Source organism: Phacochoerus africanus, chromosome 1 (genome assembly GCF_016906955.1).
Source record: "Phacochoerus africanus isolate WHEZ1 chromosome 1, ROS_Pafr_v1, whole genome shotgun sequence".
Taxonomy (NCBI): Eukaryota; Metazoa; Chordata; class Mammalia; order Artiodactyla; family Suidae; genus Phacochoerus; species Phacochoerus africanus.
Window position 1 is genome coordinate 230,869,195 of NC_062544.1, and position 15,073 is coordinate 230,884,267.

At 37.3% G+C, this 15,073-nt stretch overlaps 1 non-coding gene across 1 annotated transcript; it reads right to left on the reverse strand.

Moving 5' to 3' along the window:
• Positions 1 to 418: 418 nt before the first annotated feature.
• Positions 419 to 525, reverse strand: LOC125114078 (U6 spliceosomal RNA). The gene has a single exon (XR_007131690.1). It is a non-coding gene; the product is annotated as a U6 spliceosomal RNA (small nuclear RNA).
• Positions 526 to 15,073: the final 14,548 nt, after the last annotated feature.

Here is a 15,073-nt window from a genome sequence, read left to right on the forward strand (position 1 = left end):
GCTTGGGGTCAAATTGGAGCTGTAGCTGCCAGCCACAGCCACAGCCACAGTAATGCAGGACTGAGACCATGTCTGTGACCTACACCACAGCTCATGGCAATGCTGGATCCTTAACCCATGGAGCAAGGCCAGGGATTGAACCTGCGTCCTCATGGTTACTAGTCAGATTCATTTCCTCTGAGCCACAAAGGGAACTCCTGCCCATATTTTTTTATCAGGTTTTTGTTTTTGATATTTAATTGTGTGAGTTCTTTATATATTTTAGATATCAACCCCTTATTGGATATATCTGATGTTGCAGATATCTTCTTTCATTCAACAGGCTGCCTTTTCATTTTGTTGCTAGTTTCCTTTGCTATGTAAAAGCTATGTAATCCCATTTGTTTATTTTTGCTTTTGTTCCTTATGCCTGGGGAGAAAAAATGTGGAATGTATCACAAATTTCTGTGTCTTCTTTGCACGGAGGCCATACTAATCTTTTCTGTATCAATTCAGTTTTAGTATATATGCTGCCTAAGGGAGCACTCACTACTACTTTTTTAACATGGTTCTGAAGGTACTTGCCAGTATAATTAGAGAGGAGAAAATGAGGCCTATATATTTGAAAAATGTAAAATTATCATTATTTGCAAATGTTATACTTGCTTACATGACTATACCAAAAAATCAACAAATTATAACAAATAATAGAAGAATTTATAAATGGCTATACACAATAATAAATAGCAAACAACTTTCATACATACAGACAATAACCAATTAGAAGGTATAATGGAAGAAAATATCACATTTACAATAGCAAAAAATTATATAAAATGTTTAACAAAAAATTTGCAAAATCTGTACAAATAAGGAAAACTTAAATAGGAAGAGTCAGTATTATAGCAGTATCAGCTCTTCCTAATGTAATAAACTTAACTCTATATCAATAAATGAGTGTTATTTATTTGTTCATTTTTTTTCTTGAACTGGAAATTTTGATTCACATGGAAGAAAAAATAACATTCAAGACAATTCTAGACAAAGAAGAGTAACAAGTTAGCCCCTCCTATATTTTAAAGTATAGAGTTATAGCAATTGCATTAAATAACACATGACTAGACATAAAGGCAAATGGCATAGACCAAAGAGTCTGTAAGTAGACCTAAATATGTATTGGATATTAGTGTATGACAAGCATAGCAAATTGGTGGGTAATGATGAATTATTTAATAAATAGTATTGGGACAGCTGAATAGTAATTTTTTTATTTTTGGACTCTTACCTCATTACTTATCCACAAATTCCAAATATTTAAAAGATTTAAATATAAAAATAAAAAATGTATACTATAGAAATATTATGTATGCACACAGATTGTGTGTTTGTGTGCGGGTATAAAAAAAATCAAGGTTGGGAAGACATTTCTAGGGTTAATCCAAAAATAAGAAATCTTAAAAGATAGATTAATTTGACTACGTAAAATTAAAGTAAAATTATTTTGTCATTAAAATCCATAAACAAGGGCTCTTGGCTACTCTGCTGCTACTATGATCATCTCTGTGTGGTTCATCATGTATGGCAAGATCATTGGCAACAAGTGGAAGGCTTACTGGGGCTGCTGCAGGCCAGTACTCTAGGGGGATATTCTAGATGCTCTAGGTCTGAAGTGCAGTTGCTACAGCTGCATTCTTCTGGTCCACATGGTCCAGATCCAGAAGCTGCTTACCTGCACCCTGGGAGAAGTGACCATGTGGCAGGCAGTGTTTTGCCCACAAATTTCCCCTGAGGTGTGAGGAGCTAGAGACAATGCCTTCCTACAGCCTTGTCCCAGTATGTCTCCCTGTCTGAAAAGAACAATCCAGTAAGTGTTTTTGAAGGCCATAAATAAATAAATAATTTTAAAAATCCATAAGCAAGGGGAAAAACACAAATAACAGGAGTTCCCGCTGTGGTGCAATGGGATAGGCAGGGTCTCTGCAGCTCTATGTTACATGTTCTATCCCCAGCCTTGGTTAAAGGATCCAGCGGACTTGGAGTTGCCCACAGCAGGTCACAGTTGCAACATGCATCCTGATCCTAACATGCATGCTGCCCCGGGATCTCAGCATGCCCCAGATGGCCAAAAAAAGAAACAAAAATCAAGAAACGACAAGCCAGGGGAAAATATTTTGTCTGTAACTCATGCCAGAGACCAAAGTATATGTTTCTTGGCATATATAAATAAATATGTGAGAAAAAGACCAATAATCCTATAAGAAATGGACCAAGGATAAAAATTGTTAGTATCAAGGGAAATATAAATGGATGAAAAAACATGAAAAGGTATTCACTTAATATATAATAGGAAAAAATTAATTAAAAAACTAAAACTACAATGAAGTACCATTTGCCCATGTTAGTTTGGCAAAGATAAAAGAATTTCAGTAGCATACTTTATTGGAAGGGGTGTGAGAAAATAGGTAACCAATACACTACTATTAGGTATACAATTTTGTACAAACTCTACAAGAGCCTATTAATCGAATATCTTGCCAAAATTACAAATGCATATATTCTTTGATCCTGCAATACTACTCTGGGAATTTTTCTATAGAGATACTTGCCATGTCTTAAATGACAAATATACAAGGATATTCATTACAGTGCTGTTTGAAATAACAAAAAGATTGGACGCAGCACTGGTTAAATAAGTTATGGAGGGGAAGGATCAAGATGGCAGAGAACCAAGACATGGCATTCAACTCCTCCCACAAACACATTAAAAAAAATCTGCATGTAGAATGATTCACACAGAACATCTACTGAACACTGGCAGAAGACCTTAAAATCTCAAAAGGGCCAAGAAACCCTTCACATAACTGGGTAGAACAAAAGGAAAAAAGAGAGAGAGGAAAGGAATTAGGATGGAACTAGCACTCCTGAGAGGGAGCTGTTAAAGAGGAAAGGAACCTACACCCTGGGAAGCCACCTAACCAACAGGGAGATCGGCTGAGATGAAGGGCCCCCAAAGTTTCAGGGAAAAGCGCAGCAGCTGGACTGAAGAAGGCAAAGCAGAGTGAGAGCTGCACAGGCCATCTGTACCACTGCTCCTGGACACAACAGTCTGAGACACTCAGGTGGGGACTGGGTGCTGAGACTCAGGCTCTGGAGAATAAGAAAAAATATAAGCAAAATGAAGAAGCTCAGGAACCATTCCCAGTTAAAAGAACAGGAGAATTCACCTGAAGGAGAAAATAATGAAGCAGACCTCTGCAGTCTAACAGACATTAAGTTCAAAAAGGAGATAGTGAAAATCCTGAAGGAATTAAGAGTGAATATGGAGGAATTAAGAGCAGATATGAACAGTAATGCAGATTACTTTAAAAAGGAACTAGAAAATATAAGGAGGAGCCAAGAAAACTTAGAAAATTCATTTGTGGAGAGACACAAGGTGAGTTAAAGGCATTGAAGAGCAGAATGAATAATGCAGAGGAATGATTAGTGACTAGAAAGATAGAATAATGTAAATCACCCTATCAGGAAAACAGACACAAAACCCAATGAAAAAACATGAAAGCAATATAAGAGATCTATGGTACAATATAAAGCAGGCCAATCTACACATAATAGGAATTCCAGAAAAAGAAAGGGGATTGAAAATATATTTGACAAAATCATAGCTGAAAACTTTTCAAATCTAAAGGAAACAGATATCAAGATACAGGAAGCACAGAGGGTCCCAAACAAGTTTAATACAAACAGCCCACACCAAGACATATTATAATAAAAATGGGAAAAGTTAAAGAGAGGATACTAGAGGCAGCAAGAGAAAAACAATGCATTAATTATATGGGTACCCCCATAAGGCTATCAGTATCTCTATAGAAACACTACAGGCCAGAAGAGAGTGGCAAGATACATTCAAAGCCTAAAAGGGAAAAATTTGCAGCCTGGAATACTCTACCTAGCAAGAATTCATTTAAAATAGAAGGGGAAATAAGGGATTTCTCCAACAAACAAAAGCTGAAAAGTACAGCAATACTAAACCCATTCTAAAAGAAATACTGAAATGTGTCCTCTAAATAAAAAAGAACTAAGAAGAAATAGGATGGAGGATATCACAGTTGGAAATCAATCACTTAAATAAGCCAGTATACAGATCTAAAAGAAAAAAAAAACTATTGTAAAAGCAAAGAAAAACACAAGGAACAGCAAAAGGAAAAACATGAATATGTTAAAAAAGGACTTCAAAATCATAAAATGTGGGGAAGGACAGTAAGTAAATCTACACTTTTTTTAAAGAATGTGTTTAAGCTTATATGACTATCAGGCTAAAGCAAGCAAATATAGGAAGGGGTTAACATACTTGAAAAACAGGGCAACCACAAATCAAAACCAAACATTACATTCACAAAAACTAAAAAGAAAAGAACACAAACATAAAAGCATAAAATAAAAGGAAATCATCCAACCAAAAAAAAAAAAAAGGAATAAAGGAGAAACAGAATCAACTGGAAAACAAGGTTTAAAGTGGCAATAAATATCTAGCTATCAATAATTACCCTAAATGTCAATTGACTGACTATTCAAATCAAAATACATAGAGTGGCAGATTGGATAAAAAACGAAAGTCTACAATATGCTGTCTACAAGAGATTCACCTTAGGGCAAAGGACACACATAAATTGAAAGTGAGGGGATGCAAAAAGATATTTCATGCAAATGGAAAATACGGGAAAGCAGAGTTGCAATATTAATGTCAGACAAAATAGACTTTAAGATGATAAAAGAAAGACAAAGAAGGACACTAATGATAAAAGTATTGATTCAAGAAGAGGATATTATAATCGTCAATATATATGCCCCTAATGTAGGAGTACCAAGATACATACAACAAATACTAACAGACATAAAAGGAGAAAATGATGGAACTACAATAGTAGTAGGAGACTCTTAACACCCCACTCACACCAATGGACAGAACTCCTAGACAGAAAATCAATAAGGCAACAGGGATCCTAAAGGACACAATAGAAAAATTAGACTTCATTGACATTTTCAGGACATTACATCCAAAAAATCATGATATACATTCTTTTCTAATGCACATGGAACATTTTCAAGAATTGACCACATATTGGCGCACAAAACTAATCTCAACAAATTTAAGAGTATGGAAATTATTTCAGATATCTTTTCTGACCACAATGACATGAAATTTGAAATCAACCACAGGAAAAGAAATGGGAAAAAACTGACTACATGGAGAGTAAACAACATGCTACTAAAAAACAAAATCAGAACAGAAATTTAAAAATATCTTGAGAAAAATGATAATGAAAACACAACTATTCAAAATCTATGGGATGCTGCAACAGCAGTGCTTAGAGGGAAATTCATAGCAATATAGGGCTTCCTCAAAAAAAAGAAAGAAAAACCTCAAACTGACAACTTAACCCACCACCTAAATGAATTAGAAAAAGAAGAACAAACAAAACTTAAAGTCAGCAGAAGGAAGGAAATCATAAAGATCAGAAAGGAAATTAAAAAAACAATAGAAAAAAATCAATAAAACCAAGAACTAGTTATTTGAAAAGGTAAACAAAATTGACAAACCTCTGGCCAAACTCACCAAGAAGAGGAGAGAAAGAACTTAAATACCAAAAAAACCATAAGAGAATACTATGAACAATTATATGCCAACAAATTTGACAACCTAGAAGAAATGGACAACTTTCTAGAGACATACAGCCCACCAAAACTGAATCAAGAAGAAATAAATCAGTTGAACAGACTGGTCACTAGAAATGACATTGAATATGTAATAAAAATACTCCCTACAAACAGAAGTCCAGGGCCAGATGACTTCACAGGTGAATTCTACCAAGCACACAAAGAAGAACTAGTACCCATTCTTCTTAATCTTTTCCAAAAGGTTGAAGAAGAAGGAACACTCCCAAATATATTATATGAAGCCACCATTTACCCTAATACCAAAACCAGACAAAGATGCTACCAAAAAAGAAAATTATAGGCCAATATCTTTGATGAATATGGACACAAAAATTCTCAATAAAAACTTAGCCAATGAAATCCAGCAACATATAAAAAAGATCATACACCACAACCAAGTGGGATTCATCCCAGGTTCACAAGGATGGTTCAACATAGGCAAATCAATCAATGTCATACACCACATTAACAAAAGAAATGTCAGTGTGTTCCCTTTATGGCTCAGCAGTTAACAAAACTAACTAGGATTCATGAGAATGTGGGTTGGATCCCTGCCTTTCTCAGTGGGTTAAGGATCCAGCATTGCCATGAGCTGTGGTGTGGGTCACAGATGTGGCTCGGAGCCTACATTGCTGTGGCTGTGGTATAGGTCAGCAGCTATAGATCCAATTAAGCCCCTAGCCTTGGAACTTCCATATGCTGTGAGTGCAGCTCTAGAAAGCAAAAAAAAAAAAAAAAAAAAAAAAAAAAACCCCAAAAGAGTAAAAATTACATGATCATCTCAATAGATGCAGAAAAATCTTTTGACAAAGTCTAACATCCATTCATGATGAAAACTCTTACCTAAGTGGGTATAGAGGGGACATACCTTAACATTAATCCATTTATGACAAACCCGCAGTCAATATAACATTCCATGGAGAAAATCCAAAAGCCTTGCCAAAATATGGAACAAGACAAGGATGCCCACTCTCACCACTTTTATTCAATATAGTATTAAAACTCCTAGCCACAGCAATCTGCCAAACAAAAGAAATAAAATTATCCAAATTGGAAGAGAATAGGTAAAATTGTCACTTTATGCAGATGACATGATATTATATATTGAAAACTCTAAGGACTCTACAAAAGTACTCGAACTGATCAACAAATTCAGCAAAGTAGCAGGATACAAGATTAACATTCAGAAATTAGGTGCATTTCTGTATACTAACAATGAAAGATTAGAAAAGTAATATAAGGAGTTCCCATCGTGTAGTGGAAACAAATCCAACTAGGAACCATGTGGTTGCAGGTTCGATCTCTGGCCTTGCTCAGTGGGTTAAGCATCCGGCATTGCTGTGAGCTGTGGTGTGCGTCACAGATGCGGCTTGAATCTGGCATTGCTGTGGCTCTGGCGTAGGCCGGCAGCAATCGCTCCGATTAGACCTCTAGCCTGGGAACCTCCATATGCCATGGGTGTGGCCCTAAATACACACACACACACACACACACACAAAGAAAGAAAAGAAAAGTAATATAAAAATACCGTTTAAAATCACACCTCAAAAACCTAGATACCTAGGAATAAACCTGACTAAGGAGGTGAAAGGCTTATATGCTGAGAAGTATAAAACATTAATCAAGGAAATTAAAGAGGATTCAAAGAAATGGGAAGATATTTCATGCTCCTTGATTGGAAGAATCAATAGTTAAGACGGCTGATCTACCCAAAGCAATCTACAGATTCAGTGTGAACCCTATCAATTACCCATGATATTTTTCACAGAACTAGTACAAACAATCCAAAAGTCTATATGGAACCATAAAAGACCCAGAATTACCAATGCAATCCTGAGGAGCAGAAACCAAGTAGGAGGCATAATTCTCACAGACTTCAGACAATATTACAAAGCTACAGTATTCAAGACAGTGTGGTACTGGTACCAAAACAGACATACAGATGTATGGAACAGAACAGAGAACCCAGAAATAAACCCAGACACCTACGGTTAATTAATTTTTGACAGAAGAGCCAAGAATATAAATGGGAAAAAGACAGTCTTTTCAGAAAGTTGTGCTGGGAAAACTGGACAGCTGCATGTAAATCAATGAACCTAGAACACACCCTCATACCATGCACAAAAATAAACTTAAAATGGCTTAAACATAAGACAAGACACCATCAAACTCCTAGAAGAGAACATAGGCAAAACATTCTCTGACATCAACCTTAGAAGTGTTTTCTTATGTCGTCTCCCAAGGCAACAAAAATTAAAGCAAAAATAAACCAATGGGACCTAATCAAACTGATAAGCTTTTGAACAGCAAAAGAAACCATAAAAAAAACACACAAAAAGATAACCTATGGAATGGAATAAAATGATTTCAAATGATTCAACTGACAAGGGCTTAATCTCTAAAATATACAAACAACTTATGCAACTCAACTGCAAAAAAGCCAACAAACCAGTGTAAAAATGGGCAAAAGATCTGAATAGATATTTCTCCAAAGAAGATATACAGATGGCCAACAAGCACATGAAAAAATGCTCAGCATCACTGATTATTAGAGAAATTCAAATCAAAACTACTATGAGGTACCACCTTACACCAGTCAGAATGGCCATCATTGACAAGGTGTAATGGTGACCATAGGTGTTTGACCTGTGTTATTAATACAAGGGATGAAAACTAGACAGTAACAGTAATTTGAAACTAGGAATTGCAGTGGTTGGAGTGTTTAGACTTTGGGATAATGGGTGAAACTTGCTAGCAACTTTCACTCCTTTTATTAAGGTATTGATCTTGGGTAGATATCTACTTCATACTCTGTGAAAGTTGAAAAATCATTCCATGAAGTTAACCAGAGCCTGGAGTTCTCTCTAGGGAAGCAAAATGGCTAAGAATGCACAGCAGTAATTTAATGTTTATAAAGAATGGACTGAAATAACTGCAGTATATCAAGAGCAAATAACTGCTGAGGAAATTGGCATATTTTAATTCATTTCAGACTGTATTTTACATGTTCTGGCTGTACCGTAATGTACAAGTTTGTATGTAGAGCTTAAATGTATAATTAATATAGCTTTGAAGCTAGTTCTATTCACATGATTAGAATTTATCATGGAATTATCTTTCAAATAGAGACTTTATAACATGTTATAGTCAATGCTGTAAATTAGATCTTCTCTGATGAGCTCTGAATAAAGAACTATAATTTATCTCAATGGTGTTTTATTAGGGACATTTTAATTGCTGTGGCAGGTGAAAAGTACCATTCAGTATCTTGGCCAAACATTTCAGTTAATGAAATCACTTTTCCTCCTGGGACTATTGATTTAAAGAATATTATATTTTATTGAAGATGAACTAAAAGTCTATTTATACACATTTTTTTAGCTTCACATTCAGTACCAGACAAATCTACTTTGTGGGAAGTTTGCTCCATAACAGAAAAAAAAGAAATATTTTAACACTAGTGAAGGAAACGATATACTATTCCTTGTAAGAGGGAGTCAAAAGGAAGGAATTCCAATTTTCCTTTCCAGTGATCTAAATGTAAGGATCTGGGAATTGATTGCTGGTGAATATATTATGGGTGTGGCATTTTAAAATTGCTTTCCAATAATTTGTATTTTTCCTTGTTTGGTATGTTTTTTAAATCAAACTTACAGAAATGTGTATTTTTAAAATTTCCAATAGTCCTTTCTCCAAGAGATAACTACTATTAATTGTTTGGCATATATTCTTCCTGAAATTTCCAAACAAAGTATTATTTTCCTCCTTAAAATTCTGAATATGTTGCCAATAGTATCTGACTTCTTCCTGCTCTGCCTGCTGCATTTTATCAAATTTGCCCACCCCATGAAGTTTCAATCACTTTTTTGGAATGACATATTATGTAACTATAGCCAAAATTCCCAATTTCTAGGTCTGAGAACCGATTTTGTGCCAATGCATCTGTGTCTAAGAGCAGATTTTAGATTGTGTGCCTGTGCCCAAGCAAGGACTGGGTGTCATCTTCTTCAAAGCTTAACCGACTATAGATCCTCACATGGAGTGAGGGTGCTTCTGGTTGCTCCATTTCTTCAACCCCATACATGAGGGTCCAGGGGAGCACAATGCTGAAGGGCAGTGTCTTTATCATCCTTCCTCACATTTTGTTCAGTGGATTAAGCAAGGTCTCATTTCAATTTCACCCTTGTCAAAATGATTACCAAGTTTATTCCATCTTGGGCTGTATGTTTCCTAGCTTCTAATGGATGATTTTTTTGTTTAGTATTTAACTTCTAATTCAGTAGACACTTGTGAGAAGCTTTAAAAATGTCTTAGAAGACAATTTTTGTTCAATATGATAAGTCATTTGGAATAAATATCCACCATTTAAAGAGGGGTTGAAATTAGCAGTCTAAATGACATGCTGCATTTAGTATGTGATTGAATTTTAACTTATCAAATAGATTTACTAAAGCCTAATATAAAATTCTGTGGACACTAGTATATTAATTCTGAGAAACCCTGCATCAGAATGCATCAGAACCTGTCAAATGTCTTATTGAATTTTGTCAACTTGCCCACCATCCTTAATATGCCATCTTCAGAGTGGCAAAACAGAAAGTGTGCCTAGTTAGGAAGGCCAAATCCATGCTTTTTATTTTTTAAAGCTTTCTGTTTCTTCCTCAGCCAGAATTGGGCTAGATTTAAAACACCAGATTTTTTTTTCCCTTTTTAGAGTGGCACTGGCAGCATATGGAGGTTCCCAGGCTAGGGGTCCAATTGGAGCACCACAGCCATAGAAATGTAGGATCCAAGCCACGTCTGCGACTTGGCAGCTCTTAGCAACGTGGGGTCCTAAACCCACTGAGTGAGGCCAGGGATCAAACCTGTATCCTCATGGATGCTAGTCAGATTCTTTAACCACTGAGCCACATCAGGAACTCCAATACCATATTTTCCTATTTTTATGTTGGAAACATCTCTTGTGTCTTAGGCCATGTAAATTTGGTGTATATATCAATATGTATAGAAAATTTATACATACTACCATTTATTGAAGACTTATTTTGCAATAGACACTTTAGGAAGTGTTCATGTGGATCATAGTATGAACTGTAAACACTTTGATCTCGTCAGTGTTTATAAAATAGTGGTGAATTTCTTATTGAGATGAAGCACCCCCATTTTCATATAGAATAGACAATGAGCTATCTCTCAGTTTTCCAAATAGGATAAAGAGAAGAAGGTGACATTGTTGTACTGAATTCCTGATATCTCTGTACAGAACTTTAAGGACTAAACTTGCTAGGAAGCCTCCAGGAGCAATATACAGACTTGTGGCTAAACTCCTTGTCTGTCATTTAAATATTTGCCTCATGAGACTTTAAGGGGTCTTGAAATTTAGAGGTTGAAGGAACTCAAATATTATGGTCCTCATTTTATTGATTAGGAAACAGAAGACTAGAGTCACTTTCTCATTCATTTATTCATCCATTGTCATTTACTAAAGACAGTTTGCAGTCTTGACTTTATTGGATCCTCTGATCAAAACCAAATAATTCATAGCTCAATCAAGTGCCCAGAATTTCAGTTGTTTCTGTTAGTGGGAGAGAGCAGGAGAAGCATTGTATCTGTCATCATGGGATTGGGCTGAGCTTTCATGTTACTTATGGGTAGAATCCATATTTCACCATTAATTTTTTGATCCCCTACTATGTGTCAGATGTAGGAGAATCCAGAGGAAAGAAAACAGATAAGTTCTCTACTCTCATCCTACAGTCTAACTGAGATAGTCAAAAAGGAAGCAAACAAACAAGTAAAAATTACAATTTATAATAACAAATAGGGTGAAGTGATAGGAAACTAGAGAACAGGTTCTAATGACATGATTTCTCCAAGAGGATGTCACTGAAGAATGCCAAATGATGGAAAGGATCAAGCCAGGGCTGTAATGTGATCTGGTGTCCAGGTGTGGTTGTAAAAATGTAGTGACCAGAGGCAGAGCCCCCCATAATGTGGCATGTAGTTGAAATTATGTTTGAAGAGCAAGGAGGAACCATTGAGGGGGTAACATTTTGTATTTTTAAAAGGAGATTCTGCTTAGTGAGTGGAGAACATATTAGAAAGGAATAAGCATGGAGTGGAACATGCAGTAAAGGGGCTTCTTGCAATAGTCTGGGTAAGAGATTAAAGTGGATGACAGTGGTAGTGATAAAGAACAGAGTATGGTTGAGATATTTTGGGAGCCATGTGCCAGGACTTGCTCCTGGATTGAATGTAGGAAATGAGGGAAGTTATCAAGCATGAAATCCAGGTTTCTTTGAAACCAAATGAGGAGTAGGATTAAAATGGCAGAGTAGGACTTAAGCTCACCTTCTCTCATGAAAACACCAAAATTACAACCACCTATTGAACAACCATCAACAAAATAGACTGGAAACTACCAAAAAAGATATTCTACACACCCAGAGACAAAGAAGCAGCCACATTGAGTTGGTAGGAGTGGCACTTTTTTTTTTTTTTTTTTGTCTTTTTAGGGCCTCACCCGCGGCATATGGAGGTTCCCAGGCTAGGGGTCTAATCAGAGCTGTAGCCGCTGGCCTGCACCACAGCCACAGCAACGAAGGATCCAAGCAGTGTCTGTGACCTACACCACAGCGTATGGCAATGCTTGTTCCTTAACCCACTGAGCAAGGCCAGGGATTGAACCCACAACCTCATGGTTCCTAGACAGATTTGTTTCCACTGTGCTGCGATGGGAACTCCAAGAGGGGCACTTTCTTGATATAAGCAATCCCATACCCTCTGGGCAGTAAACCCACAGACTGGAAAATTATTGTATCAGAGTCTCTTCCACAGAAGTGAGAGTTCCAAGCCCCACATCAGTTTCCCACACTTGCTGATCTGGTATTGGGAGGAGGAGTTCCTAAAGCATTTGGCATTGAAGGCCAGCAGGGCTTGTGTATAGGAGCTCCACAGGATTGGAGGAAACAGAGATTCCACTCTTGGACGGTTCACACAGAATTCCATGTGCACTGGGTCCCAGAGCAAAGCAGAGACTCCATAAGACCCTGGGTCAGACTTACTTGTGGGTCTTTGAGGATCTCCTGGGAAAGCAGGGGGCTGCTGTGGCTCATTGTGGGGGAAGTATGTCGGAGGCAGAGGCCTCGGAAATAATCATTGGTGTGAACTCTCCTGGAGGTGGCCATTTTGGAAAAATCTGGCCTCACCCAGACCAAACAACAAACAGGTTGGGAATACAGCCCCACCCCTTAGCAGATAGGCTGCCTAAAGTCCTCCTAGACACACATCCCCCTCTAATCACAACCAGAGATGAAGTACACATCCACCAGAGGGACAAGAATCAGCTCCACCTGCCAGTGGGCAGGCACCAGCCCCTCCCGTCAGGAAGCCTGCAACAAGGCCCTGCACCAACTTCACCCACAAGGGGGCAGACACCAGAAGCAAGAGAGTCAACAACCCTATAGCTTGTAAAAAGGAGATGACACAAAAATCTATGCACAATGAAAAGGCAGAGAAATATGACCCAGATAAAGGAACAAGAAAAAAAAAACCAAAAAAAACCCCCAGAAAAACAGCTAAGTGAACTGGATATTAGCAACCTCCATGAAAAATATTTTAGGATAATGATGGTAAATATAATCCAAGATCTTAGAAATCAAATGAATAACCATGCTGATGCTGTACCGATATGTGGGAAAATGATGAGGGATGAAGGCAGATGGGATCTTTAGAGGTCTTATACAATAAAACTATGGATTTTCCCTTTAAACATAATACACAATAAAAACAACATTAAGTTATAACATAAATGAAAAGATGTCTAATCAAGCCCCAACCCTGGTGACTACTTGTATAGTTTTATTTTAAAGTATTAAATATTAATTTTGTTTCTTAGAAAAAAGTTGGGGTGTTCCCCTGTTTTATGGTGCTTTATCCACAAGCTTAGTCTTTCATTCAATTAAAAAGCCCTGGGAAAAATTGAGTTTTATTTTGATATATCGAGATGCATATAAAATTGCTGAAAGATGTTCAGTAGGTAGTTGTATATACAACTGTGGGGGTCCAGAGTGTGAAATAGATACATAAATTTGGGAGTTGTCAGCATAGGTGGTCTTAAAAGCTACAGAAATAAATGAGATCACCCAAAGAAAATGTGTAGGGAGAAAAGAGATCCAGGTGAATTTCCAATGTTTAGCTGAGGAGCAGACAACGGGGACTGAAATAGAGTGGCCAGATTAGAAAATGATGTCAGGGAAGCTAGAGGAGAGTAATTCAAGAATGAGGCAGTATCCAGCGGTATCAGCGCTTCTGCGTGGTCAAGTAAGATGATGTCAGAGGAATGAATGTTATTGGTAATCTTGACATGAAGGATTTTCAGGTTTTTGTTGAGACTGAAGTAGATTGAGAAGGTAATGGAAGGTAGAAATGATGTGTGTAGAAAGTATTTGTAATCTTTTACTGTAGGGAGAAAAAGGAATTGGTACAGTAACTGGAGGGGATTGTCAGATCAGGGGGTGTTTTATTTGTTTTTGCTTTTGTTACCAACCCTCTGGAGTTGGTCCCCAACCAGAGTCCTTTTGCCCAGTGTCTTTTGAGTCAATAGAATGAGACCAAGGTTGGTTCAGAAGCAAAGTAAAGCTTTGTTCTTTAATCAGAGAATGGAGAAGTGTGAGCTAGCTAGCACTCTAGTGCTCTCCAGACAAGCTGTGGTGGGACTGCTTTATAGGAATCTCCTGGCAGATGCAGCTGTACTGCTTGGGCTTCAGATCTCAGTGCAGGTGCAGTGTCTCTGGTCCGAAGCACAAGCTATAAGGCCTTTGCACACAGCCCCCTATGAGTGAGGGAAACTAGACTAAGACAAAGGAAAAAAAAGGTTAACTTTATTTTATCACCTAGATTTTATTTTTACTCCTCAGGAATTGCTAATGGGTTTTGCCAGTGACAAATCCCTCCTCTGTCTTTTGTCCTGCCCCCTTATTCTTGTGGGGTGTTGAGAGGAGAATTCCATATTCTGTAACTGCTTTCTTCTGATTTGGAGTGTTTTTCATCATAACCCAGGATAGAGGAGCAGAACTTCTCCCCAGCTGCCTTTAGATATGTTTGATTGTCTCCAGGCTTGAGCCCTGTTGGTATCCATGAGCGATTGCCATTTGTCTCACATTTTGGAGACAAAGGGACACCAGACAATTTAAGATACATGGCCCAAATATTAGAAAGAGAATAATGGTCACATGACAAAATTTTCCTGTAAATGCAGGTATCTAGATTTTTTGCCTGTGGGCAAAATTGTGTTCTGATGTTGAGACTCACTGCTGTGGTCTCTGTGGCCTGAATATCCCTTTCACATTTTTGTTGTTTTTCAGAAGAGAAGCTTCAG